Consider the following 13,877-nt stretch of genomic DNA (forward strand, 5'->3'; position numbering starts at 1 on the left):
TTCATTCTTTTTATTTCATGATTTTCAATTTTCTCCACTAAAATAGATCTCTTTTCTTTTATTTCAAAACTAATTTTCTTTTAAATAGATTTCCATAAAATTAATTATGTACATTTCATAATTTAAGATGATTTTCTAGGGATCTATGCTCAAATGTACTATTTGTGTTTTCTTTGATGGGAAGGAGAGGGAGATATTTGTATGCAGTATCCTAACATTTTTGCATATTTAATAATGTTCATAGTCATCCCAAGAACGCAACTTAACAGTGTTATATATTTTCTTGCTGGATGATTTTGCAGTCTGTATACCACTCTTTGGTGCACTACTAAAGAGAATGTTCCTATTTAAACACTTGTTTGAAAACATATCTGAAACTTATTTAGCTGATAAGTTCCAGGTAATTCACTTATTTTATTTGCTGATATCAATTGAGTACTCAACATAATCCCTGTGAAGATTTCATATATATGGTTCAGTGTGACAGTATTATCAATGTTTTAGAAATGACACATTAATTTTGGGGAGATGACTTGTGTTTATGTACCAGAGAACTTAAGCAATTATTGAACCTTAAAAAATTAGCAGTAGCAGAATAAAGACTTAGACTTGTGTCTGCCGTATTTCAAGCCTATGCCCTTTTTTACTGTTATAAGAGAAGTGGAGATGGTTGGTACATGATAAGATAATTGGAACACTACTGAAGTAAAGCCTCAAAGTGGTCAGCTTCAACATTTGGGGTCAGTAGAATGAAAACAAAATGAGTTTGCATCATAAAAAGTTTCTGGAAACAGAGTACTTCTAAATATAATGTATATTGTCATGAAACTGTTCATAACTGAATATGTTTGTTACATAAGAAATGTCTATTTTAAAAATCTATCCATTTATCATCTAAAATTTTACTAGATATATACTATCCAATGAGTGATGTAACACAATGTAGCTACAATCCAGCTCTCTTTGATAGTCATTATTAACTAATTTGGATATTTCTCACTCAATTCGAGAAATGTTTGGTAAAATCTGAGGGCATACTATAATATAGAGGTTAAAATATCATCCTCTTGGATTGAACCACCTGGGTTCAAACTCTGTTTCATTATTTGCAAGTTATTTGAGCAAGTAGTGTAATCTTGCTAAGCTTAGGTTTCCTTACCAAAAAAAAAAAAAAAAAAGGCTTTCTAGTGGTAATTTTTGTGAGAATAAAAATGATGTCATAAGAAGCTCTGTTCTAGAACATAAACTGAACTCAATATATTGGGTTGGTGAAAAGTTCATTTGGGTTTTCTGTAACAACTTAAAGAAAAATTCAAATGAGCTTCTTTGCCAACCCAATATGTTAGCTATTATAGTCAAAAGAGGCTTAAAATTCCTAAAATTTCTAATCATATTCTGCAAGTTTCAATTCAGTTCAGTTCAGTCACTCAGTCGTGTCCAATTCTTTGCAACCTCATGGACTGCAGCAGGCCAGGCATCCCTGTCATCACCAACTACTTTAGCTTGCTCAAACTCATGTCCATTGAGTCAGGGATGCCATCCAACCATCTGTTGTCCCCTTCTCCTCCTGCCTTTAGTATTTCCAAGCATCAGGGTCTTCTCCAGTGAGTCAGTTCTTCACATCAGGTGGCCAAAGGATTGGAGTTTCAGCTTCAGCATGAGTCCTTCCAATGAATATTCAGGACTGATTTCCTTTAGGATTGACTGGTTTGATTTCCTTGCAGTCCACGGGACTCTCAAAACCAATTGAAATTTGCCTCCAATTAAAATAAATAAATTTAAATTTTTTTAAAAAAAGTCTTCTCTAACACCAACTTGCCTGCAAGTTTAGACAACCAAAAAAGAATTTAAGAAAACACCAAGTTTTCTGCAAGTTTAGACAACCGAAAAAGAGGTGGGATAAATTCCAATTGTGAAATTATTCCAAATCACCTGAAATCATAATAAATACAACTGAGTCACAAAAGTGTACAGATAGAAGTCAAGTTACAGCAGTGCAAGGTCAAGATACTTTTTACAATGAAATCTTGCATATAAAGAAATCATGTAGGTGTCAGAGGGCTAATGTATTCTATGTGTCCTCTTCTCTGCCAAGGGCATTCTCAGAGTCTTATACAATTTATAAGAGCAAAATTTAGTTCGTAGTGAAAGACATAATATAAAAATTTTTGATGAAGTGAAACTTCCTTGTATGAATCAACTACACTAAATGAGAATGCAATAGCATGAAATTACATTCTTACAGGCCAAAGTTGGAGTATCCTTGCCTAGAAAATCTCATGGATGGAAGAGCTTGGTAGGCTACAGTTCTAGAGGGCTCAAAGAGTTGGACTGCAGTCAGCATACACATGCATAGGACCAAACTATGTGTTGGTTTTATGTAAATACTTTGAGAAAATGGTATCTCCTCTTTTTGGTGGTTAAAAGTTCTTCATTAAGTGATTGCTCCAGTAAATTCAACTATACCAAACTATGCAAAGTCCTCCAGTCTATTTTATGGTTAGTTAACAAGCTAGGAATATGAGCAATTGCAATATTTGTGAGGTTTATAATTAAACAGTTTCTCTTACCTTAGAATTCAAAACAATATCATCTCAACAGTAACCCCAAATTAATATCTTCCATATAACGCAGTTCGACTGTGTCTAAAGATGAATGGCTTTCAATTGTTTTATCTCATTTTTTTCTATATAATAAAAGTACAAATTCAAATATAATTCTAGTTTAATAGACATCTTAAAATTGTCAACTTTATCACATGTGTGCCAGACAGCTATTGAATTATTTGTCAAGGACGCTGTTCACAGCTGTATCAAATATGCAGTTTTCTGGAGTTTTTTATTTGTTTGTTTCCAAGAAAAAAAAAAAAAACTCATTACAGATGTATTAAAAGTACACAGTTAAAAGGAGGCTTGTGTAAATGACTTGGAAAGAATCTAAGTCACATCATGCATGAAAAGCACAGAACACAGAAATAATCTAAAACCATCCATTATCTCTTCATTTAGGCAAATCTATTTCCAGATTTATCTAAATGCCAAACTTGAACTTTTAAGATGATTTTTTTTTCAATCTTTGGTTTTGAGTTCAGTTCTTTCTGCTAGCATACAACAACAAAATATTTCATACACAATAGATATTGGTTTGCAGTAGTAACAATACCAATAAAATTTCTCTTCAAGAGAGGACTTTTGTTGATTATTTGTATTTATTTGAAACAATATACAAGTATACAAGCAGTGTTGAAAAATCGAATGAGTTTCCATGAAGGACTGGTTGGAGATTTCACCCATAGAATTAAGGAATTAGCATAAAGATAATTTAGAAGGTGGTTACATCTTTACATAAAATTCAAAACTTGCTATTAGAGTTAAATGTTCTCACTGTTGTTGTTCAATCACTCAGTCATGTCCGACTTTTGTGATCCCATGGACTGCAGTAGGCCAGGCTTCCCTGTACTTTATCATCTCTCCAAGTTTGCTCAAACTCAAGTCCGTTGAGTCAGTGATACCATCCAACCATCTCATTCTCTGCCATCCCCTTCTCCTTCCGCCTTCTATCTATCTCCTCCTGCCTTCTATTAGCATCAGGGTTTTGTACTGCAAGGCCAAACTTGTCTTCTACTCTAGGTATCTCTTGACTTCCTACTTTTGTATTTCAGTTCCCCATGATGAAAAGGACAACTTACTTGGATGTTAGTTCTAGAAGATCTTGTAAGTATTCAAAGAACCATTCAAATTCAGCTGCTTCAGCATTACTGGTTGGGACATAGACTTAGATTACTGTAATATTGAATGGTTGCCTTAGAAAAGAACCAAGATCTTTCTTTCATTTTTTAGACTGCACACAACTACTGCATGTCAGACTCTTTTGTTGACTATGAGGGCTACTTCATCTCTTCTAAGGGATTCGTGCCCACAGTAATAGATCAAATGGCCATAAATATTCTCACAATTAAACAAATGAAATACTTGTTTCTAAATGTGAGGTGAAATTAAAGTCAGTTACTGAAAAATATGGTGATTACACTGACCAAAACTTAAAAAGAAAAAAGAAGAGAAAACTGAAATTAAAAAACAAATAGATATACAGAGATATTTTTTTCAATCAACAAATTAATAATCAGGCTTATACTTCACAAATTTTGTTTTTCTTTTTAATATGTTTGTTTCAATACCTAGAGCTAAATATAACATCACAGAATATTGTAATTTGGTAATACTGTAGCTGATGTGTAGATAACTAAACAAGTTAGTCTATATTTATTTATATCTATGAACCCGAATTAGGTTAATTTAATTCAGAGTCAGAAGCAACTTAGCATGTGACACTTTTGGGTCTTTTCAGGTGACGCCTGTGATAAAGAATGTGCCTGCCAATGCAGGAGATGTAACAGATATGGGTTTGATCCCTGTGTCAGGAAGATCCCCAGAGAAGGGCATGACAGCCCACTCCAGTATTCTTGCCTGGAGAATCCCATGGACAGAGGAGACTGGTGGGCTACAATCCATGATGTCACACAGAGTCAGACATGTATGAAGCAAGTTAACATGTGTACTTGAATTACCTGGCTACCCAATGGCGAAGATAATTGAGTAAATACAATGTTAGATTGTGTTTAGCCTCTATAAAATGTGATTAAGTGTCACATTAGACACTTAATGCCTGTGAAAGAACTCCCTGGAAGTATGCCTGGTGACAGATAAGAAGGGATCAAGGTTAATGGAGTAGTTGGAAATGATACTTACACAGGATGCAGGTTGCAAATGAAAGGAATATGTAAGAAAAAGATTATGTTAAGAAGTAAATGGGAAGAAAAGCCCTCAGTTAGGCACTGACATTTCAAATTTTCATAAAACGTAAAAAGCAAAGAAGAGTATTTAATAATGTACCTATAAAATTAAGTGATTTTTCCCTCTGTGTACATTCAGATGTCATTAGTGTTTTCCAAACTAAGGATGTGAAATGGAACATTTGGGAATTAATATAATCTGTTTTAAAAGTCATGTTTCAAAATAAGTTGCATTTCAACAATGTAATATGCTATACCTTGGATAAATTTGAGTTTTTCTGTACTCATTCATATATAATCACTGACTCATCCTTGTCATATACCTTCTTATCTCTTCATGTGTTCTAAAGTAGCAATGGTGCATATTTGGTGAAAGAGCTAATAATAGTTTGCCTGAGTAGCTATTAAGCTTATAAATATATTTGAATTAAAATAGTTATAAAACTGTTATATATTATTCACAGTAGAACTATTAGCTATAGTGTTGAAAAATTGAGAATATAAGTAAAAATTAAAAGCAAAATTCCATTTGCAATAAGTACTGCTACAGATATTTTAAAGCTGCTTTTCTCTGTTAACTTCACAACACGTGGAAAAAAGTTTGAATAAATAAAGTTTGAATAAACTTTGGAACTGTTCTTAATGAATTTTTCATACAAATGACATCAGTGAACCTCGAGGAATATCTAACTCTATTATAATTAAAGTTTAGTAAGAGTCAGAAAACAGACTACCAAAATTGGTAAAATTCTGTATTCCTGTGTTTTCAAGATATTTTTGCATCTTCAACAAAACATGTTCCTCAATGCTAAGGTTTATTCAATATGATTTTACTAGCAACACATTTTAACTGAAAGATATATAATGACATATATTTGAAATAAAAATACACTTCAGTCATTTCACTTCTCAAGTTGGCTGTGTCTGACTAACTCAAAGAGGAAAACCTTTAAAATAACATTAAGAAGAAACACATTCTCAGTCTTTATGGCAATTTTTCTATTATTTTTTTTATTTTACTTTATTTTACTATTTAACTATTATTTTAAAGATAAAACTCTGTATAAATACATGATACATACACATGCTACTTGCCTGGAATAGCCACAAGGGAAAGGTAATTTCACTAAAATTATGTATGGAGATTCTTAGTGGATAGACAAATATCAAAGAATGAATAATAAATTGAAGTTTCTAAGACATATAGTTTGATTAATGGAGATTTTTTTTTTAACAGAGTGAAGTAAGCCAGAAAGAAAAACATCAATACAGTATACTAACATATATATATGGAATTTAGAAAGATGGCAATGATGACCCTGTATGCAAGACAACAAAAAAGACACAGATGTGTATAATGGAGACCATTTTAAAGTGCACTTATCCAAGGTATGCACCACTATTTCTAATCATGAATTGGATAGCTGAGAGATTACTGTTCACTTCAAATATAGAAGTTAATGTTTTAATAAAAGAAAACAATAGCGTTATATAGTCCTAGAATATGGAGAAAATAGTCAAAGTGGTTTTATTTTCTTTTCCCTTATGGATTTAATTGCTATTGAATCGCTGTGTTGTTGCTTTGAGCTTTATTTTGTTTCTGGAAAGAACAATCAGAGCAGTCGTATACGTGACAATAAAGTTGGCAAAGGAAAGTTGTCCTGCTTTTCCAGATTATCACAGAGCAGCCCTACCCCCCCACAACCCCCACTACTAAAAACCTGTCAAAACCATGTTCTTTATCACTAACACCACCTGAGAAGCCTGAAAGTGTCACACCTAGGCACAATTCTTGAAGCAGGTTCCCATGGAAAAGTAAAAGTCTTCAATATGGAGTGAGACTGAGAATGCGGACCTTAATATTTTGTAACTAGGGGGACTAGGGGAAGGATTTAACTCTTTGGTGTTCCATGAGTATTAAGTTAGAACCTTTTTCAAGCAATATGCTTTCTCCTTCTTCCTGAATGGGCCTTAGGTCTGCTGTTCAACCAAGACAGTCTTGGAAGTCAGGCTGGCCAGTTCCACTGTGTCTGATGGAGAGCTTATCACTATGGAAACATTTTGACAGCCAGACATGCATTGCTTGCCCGAATTTCTAGTGCGTCTGATTTTAATCTTGGTTTTCGACCAGTTAGAGAAGCCAGGCACAAAACTGGAAACACTTTCAGTAAAGCATGTTCTCATTGCATTATTTCTTCCAAACCCCTTTCTTCAAGGCCAGAGCTAATTTCTAACATAATGATAGTGACCTCAGTTATCCTTCATCCAGACTGTGGACTTACCCATAATGAACAGAATGGCAACCTTATATAAACTTTTGGCCCTTCCTAATAGTGGTGATGATTCTTTGTGAACTTCACAGAAATGAACAGATTATATTCTTCCAGGAAGAGAAGATCAGACTATTTCAACACAGGATCCCACGTATTTGCTGTACACAGGACAGTTACAAAAAGAAGAAAAACTGGATTTGCTTGTTCAAATCCAGATTTTTGAGGCAAGAGTAGTTTTTATGAACTAGAAACATGATGAAATAAGGTTCCTATTTTTCATTCATTTAGTTCTGTATTTAGAAAGAGAATAGAGAAGTTCCGAGGCTGTTCACATTCACTTAATACCTTTAAGAGCTTGCAATTGACACCATTTTTGTTCGCAAAGAAGGAAGGATTTTACTGTTAGTTTCTATCTTAGAGTTTTAAATTAACATACTCTAAGTATTTCATTAAGTAGAATAATACTGGGAATTAATAAGCATGAATAGGCAAAAATTTATTTTGAGAGTTCCTGGACTTTCAATGTCCTTGACTACTGATTTTTCTTCTTTCATCTACCCTGGACTATCTGCCTGCTATTTTCTCTGAGAAGAATTCTGCCATTTATCACAATAGATCTCTCTAGACTGTTGTTATAGTGAAAAAGTTAAAAAAAAAAAAAAAAAAAACAAAACAGAGGGAGACCTAATATAGATAAGGGGAAATATAGAAGAAATAAAGTGTTGGGGCTAGAGTTAGCGGAAACATATTAAGGAAATTTCTTTTCTTTAAGAAGGTGAAGTGAAAGAAAAAGACTGGACAGAAAAGTTTATAAAGTGTCATTCTGAATTCTATACCCCTCCACACTGTATGCTGCTTAAATAAAACAAGGAAAATTTGGCATTTCTCAAATTGTTGTGTTATGTTTGGACAAAACAATCACTCTGGAGTTAGATTATGTGAATTTTAATTTTAAAATGTTTAAAAGACTCAGGTAAGCACATTAACATGTGCATTTATTTCTTTGATCTCTCAGGATCCCATTCAATGATATTAAGTACATTTTAAAAATGATATTAACCTGTAGGAAAGGAAATAGCAACCTCACTCCAGTACTCATGCCTGGAAAATTCCATGGACAGAGCAGCCTGGTGGGCTACAGTCCATAGAGTTGCAAAGAATCAAACATGGCTGAGAACACACAGCATAACCTTCAGAAATAAGGTAATGAAGAGAAGAGAAAACAGAGACAACATAGCATGTTGGGGTGGCAGAAATGAAACTGGGAATCTAAGTTATGAGGATTATGGTGAGTTTGCTTTTGTTACATTAGTTGTCAATTATTAATGTTTCATGATACCCAACTGCACACAAAGGGAATTTTCAAGAATTTTCAAAAGTAAGCTAACTTATGTTTTTAAAATTAGGCTAAAAGAAAATAATTGTGTAAAGCAGATCAACTCAGAATTGATGTGAATAAATAAAATGAGTATAAAAAACCTGCTATAAACTTGTGGAATTGTTATAAAAAAAAAACAAAAATATAATTTTTAGTTCATTTCAGTCGCTCAGTCTTGTCCAACTCTTTGTGACCCCATGACTGCAGGACTCCAGGCTTCCCTGTCCTTCAACTCCCCAGTGGTGTCTAAATTCAGATCTGTTGAGTTGGTGATGCCATCCAACCATCTCATCCTCTGTTGTCCCCTTCTCCATCCACCTTCAGTCTTTACAAGCATCTGAGTCTTCTCCAGTGAGTCAGTTCTTCACATCAGATGGCCAAAGTATTGGAGGTTCGGCTTCAGCATCAGTCCTTCCAATGAATATTCAGTACTGATTTCCTTTAGGACTGACAGTTTCATCTCCTTTCTGTCCAAGAGACTCTCGAGAGTCTTCTCCAACACCACAGTTCAAAAGCATCAACTTTTTGGTGCTCAGCTTTCTATATACTCTAACTTTCACATCCATACATGACTACTGAAAAAACCATAGCTTTGACTATACAGACCTTTGTTGGTAAAATAATATCTCTGGTTTTTAATATGTTGTCTAGGTTGTCATAGCTTTTCTTCCAAGGAGCAAGTGTATTTTAATTTCATGGCTGCAGTCACCATCTGCAGCAACATTGGAGCCAAAAAAAGTAAATTATCTGATTGTTTCCATTGTTTCACCATCTATTTGCCATAAAGTGATGGGACCGGATGCCATGACCTTAGTTTTCTGAATGTTGATTTTAAGCCAACTTTTTCACTCTCCTCTTTCACTTTCATCTAGGGACTATCTAGGTCTTTATTTCTTTCTTCCATAAGTATGGTGTCATCTGCATATCTGAGGTTATTGATATTTCTGCTGGCAATCTTGATTCCAGCTCGGGCTTCATCCAGCCCAGAGTTTGCCATGACATGCTCTGCATATAAGTTAAATAAGCACAGTGACAATATACAGACTTGATGTACTCCTTTCCCAATTTGGAACCAATCTATTGTTCAATGTACAGTTCTAACTATTGCTTGTTGACCTGCATACAGATTTCTCAAGAGGCAGGTCAAGTGGTCTGGTATTCCCACCTCTTGAAGAACTTTCCATAGTTTGTTGTGATCCACTCAGTTGAAGGATGTGGTGTAGTCAATAAAGCAGAAGTATATGTTTTTTCTGGAGTTCTCTTGCATTTTTGATGATCCAGTGGATATTGGAAAATTGATCTCTGGTACCTCTGCCTTTTCTAAATCCAGCTTGAATATCTGGAAGTTCACGGTTCACATACTATTGAAGCCTGGCTTGGAGAATTTTGTGCATTACTTTGCTAGCGTGTGAGATGAGTGCAATTGTGCAGTAGTTTGAGCATTCTTTGGTATTGCCTTTCTTTGGAATTGGAATGAGAACTGACCTTTTCTAGTCCTGTGGCCATTGCTGATTTTTCCAAATTTGCTGGCATATTGAGTGCTGCACTTTCACAGCATCATCTTTTAGGATTTGAAATAGCTCAACTGAAATTCCATAACCTCCATTTTCTTTGTTCGTAGTGATGCTTCCTAAGGCCCACTTGACTTCACACTCCAGGATGTCTGGCTCCAGGTGGGTGATCACACCATCGTGGTTATCTCGGTCATTAAGATCTTTTCATAGTTCTTTATATTCTTGCCACCTCTAATTAACATCTCTTGCTTCTGTTAGATCCATACCATTTCTGTCCTTTATTGTGCTCATATTTGCATGAAATGTTCCCTTGGTATCTATAGTTTCTTGAAGAGATCTCTAGTCTTTCCCATTCTATTGTTTTCCTCTATTTCTTTGCATTGATCACTGAGGAAGGCTTTCTTATGCTATTCTTTGGAACTTTGCATTCAAATGGGTATGTCTTTCCTTGTCTCCTTTGCCTCAAGCTTCTCTTCTTTTCTCAGCTATTTGTATGGCCTTCTCAGACAACTACTTTGCTTTTTTGCATTTCCTTTCTTGGTGATGGTCTTGACCACCACCTCCTCTACAATGTCATGAACCTCTGTCAATAGTTCCTCAGGCACTCAATCAGATCTAATCCCTTGAATGTATTTGTTACTTCCTCTGTATGATAGTAAGGGATTTGATTTAGGTCATACCTGAATAGTCTAATGGTTTTCCCTACTGTCTTCAATTTAAGTCTGAATTTGGCAATAAGTTCATGATCTGAGCCACAGTGAGCTCCCTGTCTTGTTTTTGCTGACTGAATATAACTTCTCTATCTTTGGCTGCAAATAATATAATCAAGCTGAGTTAGTTATTGACCATCTGGTGATGTCCATGTGTAGAGTCTTCTCTTGTGTTGTTGGAATAGGTTGTTTGTATGACTAATGTGTCCTCTTGGCAAAACTCTGTTAGCCTTTTACCTGCTTTGTTTTGTTCTGTAAGGCCAAAATTGCCTGTTATTCCAGGTGTTTCTTGACTTCCTACTTTTACATTCCAGTCCCCTATAATCAAAAGGGCATCTTTTTTGCTTGTTTGTTCTAGAAGATCTTGTAGGTCTTCACAGAACTATTTAACTTCAGCTTCTTCAGCATTACTGATTGGGGCATAGATGTGGATTAATGTGATATTGAATGGTTTGTCTTGGAAATGAACAGCGATCATTCTATTGTTTTTGAGATTGGATCCAAGCACTGAATTTCACAGTCTTTTGTTGACTATGAAGGCTACTCCATTTCTTCTAAGGGATTCTTGCCCACAGTAGTCGATATAATGGTCATCTGAGTCAAATTCGCCCATTCCAGTCCATTTTAGTTCGCTAATTCCTAGAATGTTGATGTTCACTCTTGCTATATCTTGCCACTTCCAATTTACCCTGTTTCATGGACCTAACATTCCAGGGTCCTATGCAATATTGTTCTTTACAGCATCAGACTTTACTTCCATCACCAACATACATCAACAACTGGGTGTTGCTTTTGCTTTAGCTCCATCATTTCATTCTTTCTGGAGTTATTTTTCCCTCTCTTCCAATGGCATATTGGGCAGTAGCGGCCTGAGGAGTTCACCTTTCAGTGTCCTATCTTTTTGCCTTTTTATACTGTTCATGGCATTCTCAAGTTAAAAATACTGAAGTGGCTTGCCATTCCCTTCTCCAGTGCACCACATTTTGTCAGACCTCTCCACCATGATGCGTTCATCTTGGCTGGCCCTACATGGCATGGCTCATACTTTCATTGAGTTAGACAAGGTTGTGGTCTATGTTATCAGATTGGTTAGTTTTCTGTGGTTGTGGTTTTCATTCTGTCTCCCCTCTGATGGATAAGGATAAGAGACTTGTGGAAGCTTCCTGATGGGAGAGACTGACTGAGGGGGAAACTGGGTCTTTTTTTGATGGGCATGGCCATGCTCAGTAAATCTTTAAGCCAATTTTCTATTATTGGGCCAGGCTGTGTTCCCTCTCTGTTGTTTGACCTCAGACCAAACCATGGTGGAGGTAATGAAGAAAATAGAGACCTCCTTCAAATGTTCCCATGCATGCACTGTTGCACTCGGTGCCCTCAACCCTGCAGCAGGTCACTGCCGACCTATGCCTCTGCTGGAGACTCCTGGACATTCACAGGCAAGTCTGGGTCAGTCTCTTGTGGGGTCACTGCTCCTTTCTTCTGGGTCCTGGTGTGCACAATGTTTTGTCTGTGCCCTTCAAGAGTCTGTTTCCCCAGTCCTGTGTAAGTTCTGGTGGCTCTATGGTGGGGTAAATGGTGATCTCCTCCAAGAGGGCTTACACCACACCCAGGTCTGTGGCACCCAGAGCCCCTGCCCCTGTGGCAGGTCACTGCTGACCCATACCTCTGCAGGGGAGACTCAAACACTCAAAGGCAGGTCTGGATCAGTCTTTGATGAGCACAAGGTTTTGTTTGAGCCCTCTGAGTGTCTCTGGTGGGTATGGGGTAATTCTAAACGTGATTTTGCCCCTTCCTATCATCTTGCTGTGGCTTCTCCTTTTCCCTTTTATGTGAGGTGAATATTTTGGGTGGGATCCAACATTCTCCTGTTGACGGTTGCTCAGCAGTGAGCTGTAATGTTGGAGTTCTCACAGGAGAAGATGAGCACACATCCTTCTATTCTGCCATCTTGTAGGCAAGATTTTCAGAATCCTAACATTACTAAGGTTAGAAAAAAAAATTCCAATAAAATAACAAAATGAAAATGACTTTTAAATAATAGAAAGTGTAAACAAAGAAAAATATTTTCCAGATTTTATAAAATACTATGTTTTATAGAAAATTTTCTTAATATTTTTATTTTACATATTTAATCTATTCTATTAATGTGTGCTTTATCTTCTAGAGAAATTCATTACCCTTTTACTATGAAAAACATAAGTAATGGCTGTTTTCATCTATTTTATATATTTCTGTATGAGCATAGTCACTTTTTTATATTTTTCATCATTTTATATTACCATATAGGAAAAATTACAATGGAAACATTAGTAAATACTAAATTATTAAATGATATTTGAATGATATTTTGAATAGTGCAGATTATAAATATGACTTGATCAAACAATTAATACAAAGGTCTAAGTCTTATTGACGTCTCCTACCAAATCACCTAGGAGATTTAAACAAAAACTTCAAATGATTTTGGGATTTTATGAGGAAGTGCTGATGGTTCAGATGGTAAAGAATCCACCAGCAATGCAGAAGACCTGGGTTGGATCCCTGGGTTGGGAAGATCCCCATTGAGGTGGGAATGGTAACCCACTCAAGTATTCTTGCCTAGAATCCCCATGGACAGAGGAGCCTGGTGGGCTACAGCCCATGGGGACCCAAAGAGTTGGATATGACCTACCAACTAAACATTATAAGAAAGTCAGTGCCTACATTTTAAAAGATGATTTACTCCCATAGCAATTGCAGTTTAAAGGATTTATTACTTATTTGTTTAAAGAAAATTAAATTTCCTACACTTTTCAAGTGATAAAGAAATCAAGAAAAAAAAGAATGCTTAAAAATGCAAACTCCAACTGCTTAGAAGAAAGTACTATAGAAAACAACAAAAGGAAAAAGACTCTAACAAGCTCTGTGAATTTTTAACATGAAATTGAGATATTTAAAAGATAGTCTAATAAATAATTTTACTTTAAAAAACAAATAAGTAAACTTTTATTTTTCTCCATATGCTATTAATCACTAAACTGCATTCTAAATTTAAGAAATGTTATCTGAAAACAAAACAAAACAAAACATAGAATTCGGTATGTTACATCCTTAAACATTTATAAGAACGCCAGTAGTGTATATATCTCTGTTTTTTCACTCCAGCATTTGTATTCACTATGTATATTTCATTGTTTTCAGTGTTGTTTTGTGAGTTCCTCTGTTCCTATA

The sequence above is a fragment of the Ovis canadensis genome, chromosome 10 (genome assembly GCF_042477335.2).
Source record: "Ovis canadensis isolate MfBH-ARS-UI-01 breed Bighorn chromosome 10, ARS-UI_OviCan_v2, whole genome shotgun sequence".
In the NCBI taxonomy this organism is placed as follows: domain Eukaryota; kingdom Metazoa; phylum Chordata; class Mammalia; order Artiodactyla; family Bovidae; genus Ovis; species Ovis canadensis.